Source organism: Choloepus didactylus, chromosome 21 (genome assembly GCF_015220235.1).
Source record: "Choloepus didactylus isolate mChoDid1 chromosome 21, mChoDid1.pri, whole genome shotgun sequence".
NCBI classification, from domain to species: domain Eukaryota; kingdom Metazoa; phylum Chordata; class Mammalia; order Pilosa; family Megalonychidae; genus Choloepus; species Choloepus didactylus.
Genome location: NC_051327.1, coordinates 43297571 through 43303460, shown reverse-complemented (window position 1 = coordinate 43303460; position 5890 = coordinate 43297571). Strand labels below are relative to the sequence as shown.

Below are 5890 nucleotides of genomic sequence, written 5' to 3'. Positions count from 1 at the left end.
TTTTCCCTGAGAAAAGCCCCCTTCCTTTTTGCATGTGGTCTTGATGGGATTGTCCACTGAGAAGTGCCACCCTCCCCTGACCTGGGGTAGTGAGAGATTCAAGTTGAGCCCATCAGATACTCTGTCCCACGAATGGGAACTTTGAATGGAGTGACTCAAGGGCAGAACATAGAGCTGATTTCTCCTGAGAGTGGGGTCCCCAGCCAGGGACCACCCCCATCTCTGTCCAAAGTGCTATTATTACCCCTACTTCCTGGAACCTGTTTCTGTAGCTCTTCCTTGGATTCTGGAAGCTTCCTCAAGTTCTTCTAATAACTTCCATTTTTGCCGTGAGCCAGAGTTGGTTTCTGTTGTTTGCAGGCGAAGAGCCAACTGACACCAGTATTCTAATGCCATGTTACTCAAAGTGTGATCACAGCCCTGGGGAGTCACATGGGCACTTATTAAAAATGCACCATCTTCAGCTCCGCCCTAGATCTACTGAGTTTCCTTTGGAAACCACAGAGGAACCTCTCTCAGATTCTGCATGTTAACAAGATTCCCAGGTGACAGATGTGCATAGTCGAGTATGAGAAGTGCAAATTCAATGGAGACCCCTTGGATTCTGGATTGGGGAAAGCTGCAACTTTATCCTAGCTACGAACGTAACTAACCACGTGAGTCTCAGAAAGTCACATCCTCTCTCTGGGTCCCAAGACACAATGCTAACTACTGAGAATAGAGAAGCAAATAAAATTCGGGCACTTCCTCACTGAGGTCACAGACTTGAAGAAGAGAAAAAGATGTAAATGAACATTTGCAATACTGTGTGCCCCAGCTTTCTTATCTATAATGTGGGGATAATGATCATGTCTAGTTTGCCAGATTTTTATACGGATTAACTTTTTACAAATCCATATTAAAGCAGTACCTGCACATAATAATAACTGATCATTCAGTATTAGATATTATTGCTGATTATTTCAATCACCCTGTGATTGGGGCATGTAATTCAACTGGCTAAAATTAAGTGCTTACAATTGGCCATGCATGGATCTAAGATTTTGATGTATATTCATTGAAGTATCTCTCAAACTAACCCAATGAGATAAAGACTATCACTATCCCCATTTAACAGCTGGAGAAATGGAGGCATATAAGCTACAGAGCAAATATAAAGGGGGGAGTGATCAATGGTCTGTGGGATGGGAGGGGTGTACAGAAGAGAGAATGCTTTATACAGAATATGAAAGCTGCAGAGTACCCCAGGCAAGCACTGGGTGTGGGATGGAAGGGTACCACAGGGCAGGAACAGAAGTGCAAGGGATGGAGGTCTGAGAACTGAAGAAGGTGAAGGGTGTGGATGGATACGAAATGTCAAACTACCCTAGTGCATTGTATATTGACTCTGCGAGGCCAGCTCTTGGGGCCTCTAGAGCATCCTTTGCACAGTCCGGGAAACTGAGCTGGACCCTCAGCAGCACCCCTCATTCCCAACAGGCAAATCATGGAAGAGGTTTTTGCCTCCTAACTGGACAAAGAGAGAAAACCTGGGAAAATGGAGTAAAAACCTAATGCTCTAGCCTAGCCGCCTCCCTCTAGGGGTACACGGGTACAAATGGTCTCATCCAGCCAGATTGCCCTGAACACCTTTGAACAAAAGCCCTAACAACCACGTGCCACCACATGGTCTGAGAAAAGGCACCCAGCATTGGCTTGTATGACCGACAGTCCTGGGCTCCACTCTGGCCTGGACTAGACAGTGGCCTCCCTCTGCAGGCTTTTGGACCCCTCCTCATTTATCTCAGCTTCCACAGCCCCACTCAACAGGAATGCCAAACATGTGTGACACATCACCTCACCTCCATCCATTGGATGATGGTTGGATTCAACTTTGAGTAGGAACTTGTGGGTCCTCTCAGTTCCAACGGGCAAAGTGTGAGTTGCATAAGCCTGGGTCCTCATTGTCCTTCAAGTCTCAGCCCTATTACTACCTCTGGCAGAGATCCTCCCTGACCACTTGATCAAAAGTAATCTTCCCATACCCCAGTCACCTACTACCATCCCCCCTCCCACTTTATTTTCTTTATAACAGTTTTGATTATCTATACTTTCTCATTAATGTAGTTACTTGCTTGTATATTGTCTGTCTCCTCCCATGCGACCTAAGCTCTGAGATTGTGTATCTCAGAGAATCTGTCTGTCTTGTTGATCATGGTATTATTCCCGGTATCTAGAAAGGTACTTGGGACACTGTCATTGTGCAAAAAATAAAATGGTGAATAAAGGAATGGCTGCCATTCCTAACAATAACTTTTGCACATGTACTTTATTTCAGCAAGCCAAATGAATGAAAATCCAGAATGTCATTCTTACATATTTTGAAAGATTTTTCTGCTTGAAACTCCACAGAAGATTTCCACAGCCAACTCCATGTGGACCAGAGGGGACAATTTCATCCACTTTCAGAAGCACAACAGACACTAAAGGAAGGATGCACCAAATTTGGAAATCACCAAGGAAACTCTCTCAGGTTGGATCCGGTGGAAGCAGATGCTGAGTTGGAGTTTGGGGTCCGAGATATTTCATGGGGATCAACACCTATGAAAGGAAGAGGGAGGAAGCAGGTTTGAGGGCTAGGAAGGAGTTAAACTATTAAACATTCCTGCAGGATGGACAGTGCCTTGGATAACCCAAGTGGGAACAGTGGCATGAGAATTGGTCATCGGAGTCACTGAGTTGGGCCTAAAGGGCCCTGACCTCACTTTATACCCCTGCGTCACTAAGTCAGGGATAGGGACTGCCCCAGGAAGGGTGTGACTTCTGCTCTCTGGAACTGGGGCAGACCCTGCAGGAGCTGACAGCTGGAGGCCATCTGCCAATCATCCTTCCTCCAGCAGGTCAGCCCTTCCTGGAAGGGCCACCTGGGCAGCCAGCTTCTTGGCACTTCAATCCACAAACTTCAAGCTCAAACCAGGGCTCTCAGAAGCCTGGCTACCGGACCTCCACTGAGTCCCTGCCATCTTCTGAGATGAACCGCAAATAGTCTGACTCCTAAATTAGAAGTCACATCCTATAAGTGCTTGCTGACTTGGCAGCAGCAACACTGACATAATTTCACAAATAATGATGTTATCGGAGGCAAAACTTGTATTAGATCAATTACCACTCTATTTTGGTGCCATCTGAGTAGCTCTCTGTGTTTATTTCAGTTCACCTATTTTTAAACCAAAGCTCTGAGGCTTCTGAACCACAACCACAAGCTACCTCCCTTTTCCAGTCCTTGAAGTCATCTGGCTCATGTTTGGGATTAAAGAAAATGATTTGGATAATACCACCCGATTCCAATCTCCCTTCTCAATTCCTTTTCGTTGGGTTCTTTAATGGAGGGCAGGGGGAACTGTTCAGCCACAAGGAAAGTTAGAAGACATACAGCTCCAAAGAGAAGGCAGCTTACATTGTTATTTTAGGGTAATGAGAAGAGATTAATTTAAACAGTAACAGGAGGAGGTTTGGAGCAGATTGGGGAATATTTTCCTGTTGGGGAACAATGTTGAATGTGGGGCTGGATGTTAAGAGATATCGTTAAACAGAAGACACACACCTATCTGGTTGGGTTAGTTCAGATGGGTAACTGGTCCTCATGAAGTGTCTTTAGCGATTAACTGACTCTCAGAAAACAGAGGAACTTGGAGAGCCTAGTCTTCCTGTAAGGGACTCCCTGATGATGGGAGAAAAGCACCTGCCTCTCCCTTTTGCCTTCTCTTTAACCTTGTCTTTGTCCTTCCATCCCCCACCCTCTCATCCCTCCAGAGGCCATTCCACAGTAGACATGACGGCTGTGACCTCAGGCCAGCCTCCTGCTTTCCCAAAGTTTCCACCCCATTGTATATCAAGTGAGCATAATAAAATAATCAGTGTAGAAGGGTGGTTGAGAGGAAGACATGGGCTCATGCATGTAAAGCGTGGGCGAGTACTCAGTAAACAGAACCCATAGTCATTACTGTCGGCGAGAACTTTGCATTATAATTAATCACTATAAATCATTTTTATAAATTATAATTAATGGCGAGTTCTCTTCTATTATCTCCGTCACTCCTGGGATGTATCATGAATTCAACAAACCTGGGGTCCAAGCCTGGTTCTGGATTTTAACTGGTGTGGGTAAGAGGCTTCCAGGCTCTGTAGAGATGGATTTGTATGGACCAGACAGACTGATGGGGGGAAAAACAGACGAGGCCTGTTGACAGGAGGAGGTGAGAGGGGAAAGACAGGGTGAGGAAGGCAGTACCTCTGTGGGGTTAAAACATCTGGGTAATTCTGCTGAAGGGGCGAGAGGAGTGATGATTTTCTTTCCCGTATCTCCCAGTTGGTTAGTATTACAATGAAGGCTTTAGTCCCTAGATCCAAGCTCCTTACTTTTCAATTATCCTGTTGGAGAGAAACATAACAAATATCTTCTGATCTGCCAGGGACCAGAAAGTATTCTGATTATTCTGATAATTTTATTTTATTTTTTTGAACCCTATTCTGTTTCGAGAACTGTGTTAACCACCTCGAATATATTAGTTTGTTTCATACTCTTAATAATTCCATGAGGTGGACTGTATTGTTACCCATTTTAGAGATGAGAAAACCTGGCTTAAAGAGGAGAACTAACGTGCCGGACCTCTGCTGGTAAGTGGCAGAACCAGGATTTAAAACCAGATGCGGCCCAATTAACCTCCATGCCTCTTTCCCAAGGAGCAGAACACATACCATTGTTAAAGCAGGATGTTTTAGGGATCACCTAAACACTCATAGCAGTGACTTTTACCCAAAGAAAGTGGTTCCCCTTTCAATACTCTTTCAGTTATTCTCATTGCATCGAGAAAATCTCCATCAGGTGCTAAGAATTTAACACTTCTCCCAAGTTTACCAAGCTTCTCTTTGAACAAAGAAAGCCATCTGGCTAACTAACTCAAATTTAATAACTTTATGTATGTTGTATATTTCCCCCCCAGTTATATCCTAGTCATGGCAAGGAAAATCAGCCTTTCCTTTTAGGGTACTGATATAAAATTTCCTTCTCAAATGTACTTCAAAAAAAAAAAGTGAGTCTGCTTAAAGAAACAAAGTAGGAACCAAATCAAAGTAAAGGTGGCTCACGGAGATAACAGGACCCTAGAAATGGTCCTGAAATGACTACATTCAGGGCAACACTCACCTAGAGTGCAGATCTCGCCATGGCTGGAACAGAGAGGAAGAATCCATAAATCGAAGGCTGAGAAGAGAAAATCCTCAATGGGCTCCAGATGGGGAATGGAGGAGAGGAGGCTCAGGAGGGCCTCAGGCAAAGACCAGAATCTTAAGTCGATGCTAGCAAGCCAATGGGTTCTCTCCCACTTGGGAGGTGGTCCCCGCCTTGGGGATCCCTTCTTTTTGGCACTCCACCTCTGAACCTCTCCCCTTCCCCTCCCTTTCCACCCCAGACAAGGTTAAGACTTCGCCAAAGTCAACAGAGCCTTTCCTTTCTTTACACCACCCCTCCAGCCAGCATGATGGCATTAGTTTGGAGGTTCATCGCTGCTCACCTTTTAATAGATTTTCCAAGAAGCTCTTCGAGAAGAAGCTGAGTGAAGACAGACAGGCTTTGGTTCCAATGCCAGCTTCATCATTTTGCACCTATGGGCCCTCGGATGGGTTATGTGACCCCAGGGATTCAGCGTCCTTATCTACCAAATGGGACTCATAACAGACAGCTCAGAAGATCCAACAAGAAACAGCTCACCCCTCTACTGGCACATAGTAAGCACTCAATAAACGGTCGCTATTATTAGCTTCCCCAAGGCAGAGGAATGTAAATGTGTACCTGCCAAGGGTTCTGGGAGCGCAGCCAAAATCACCCCATTTCAGATGTGAGATTTCTTGG

At 45.1% G+C, this 5890-nt stretch overlaps 1 long non-coding RNA gene across 1 annotated transcript; it reads right to left on the bottom strand.

Annotated features, from left to right (window-relative positions):
• Positions 1–2408: 2408 nt before the first annotated feature.
• On the bottom strand, positions 2409–5663 carry LOC119517381. Its single transcript, XR_005213517.1, has 4 exons — positions 5553–5663; positions 5186–5208; positions 4271–4410; positions 2409–2580 (listed from the first exon to the last, which is right to left on the bottom strand). It is a non-coding gene; the product is annotated as an uncharacterized LOC119517381 (long non-coding RNA).
• Between the last annotated feature and the right edge of the window lie 227 nt (positions 5664–5890).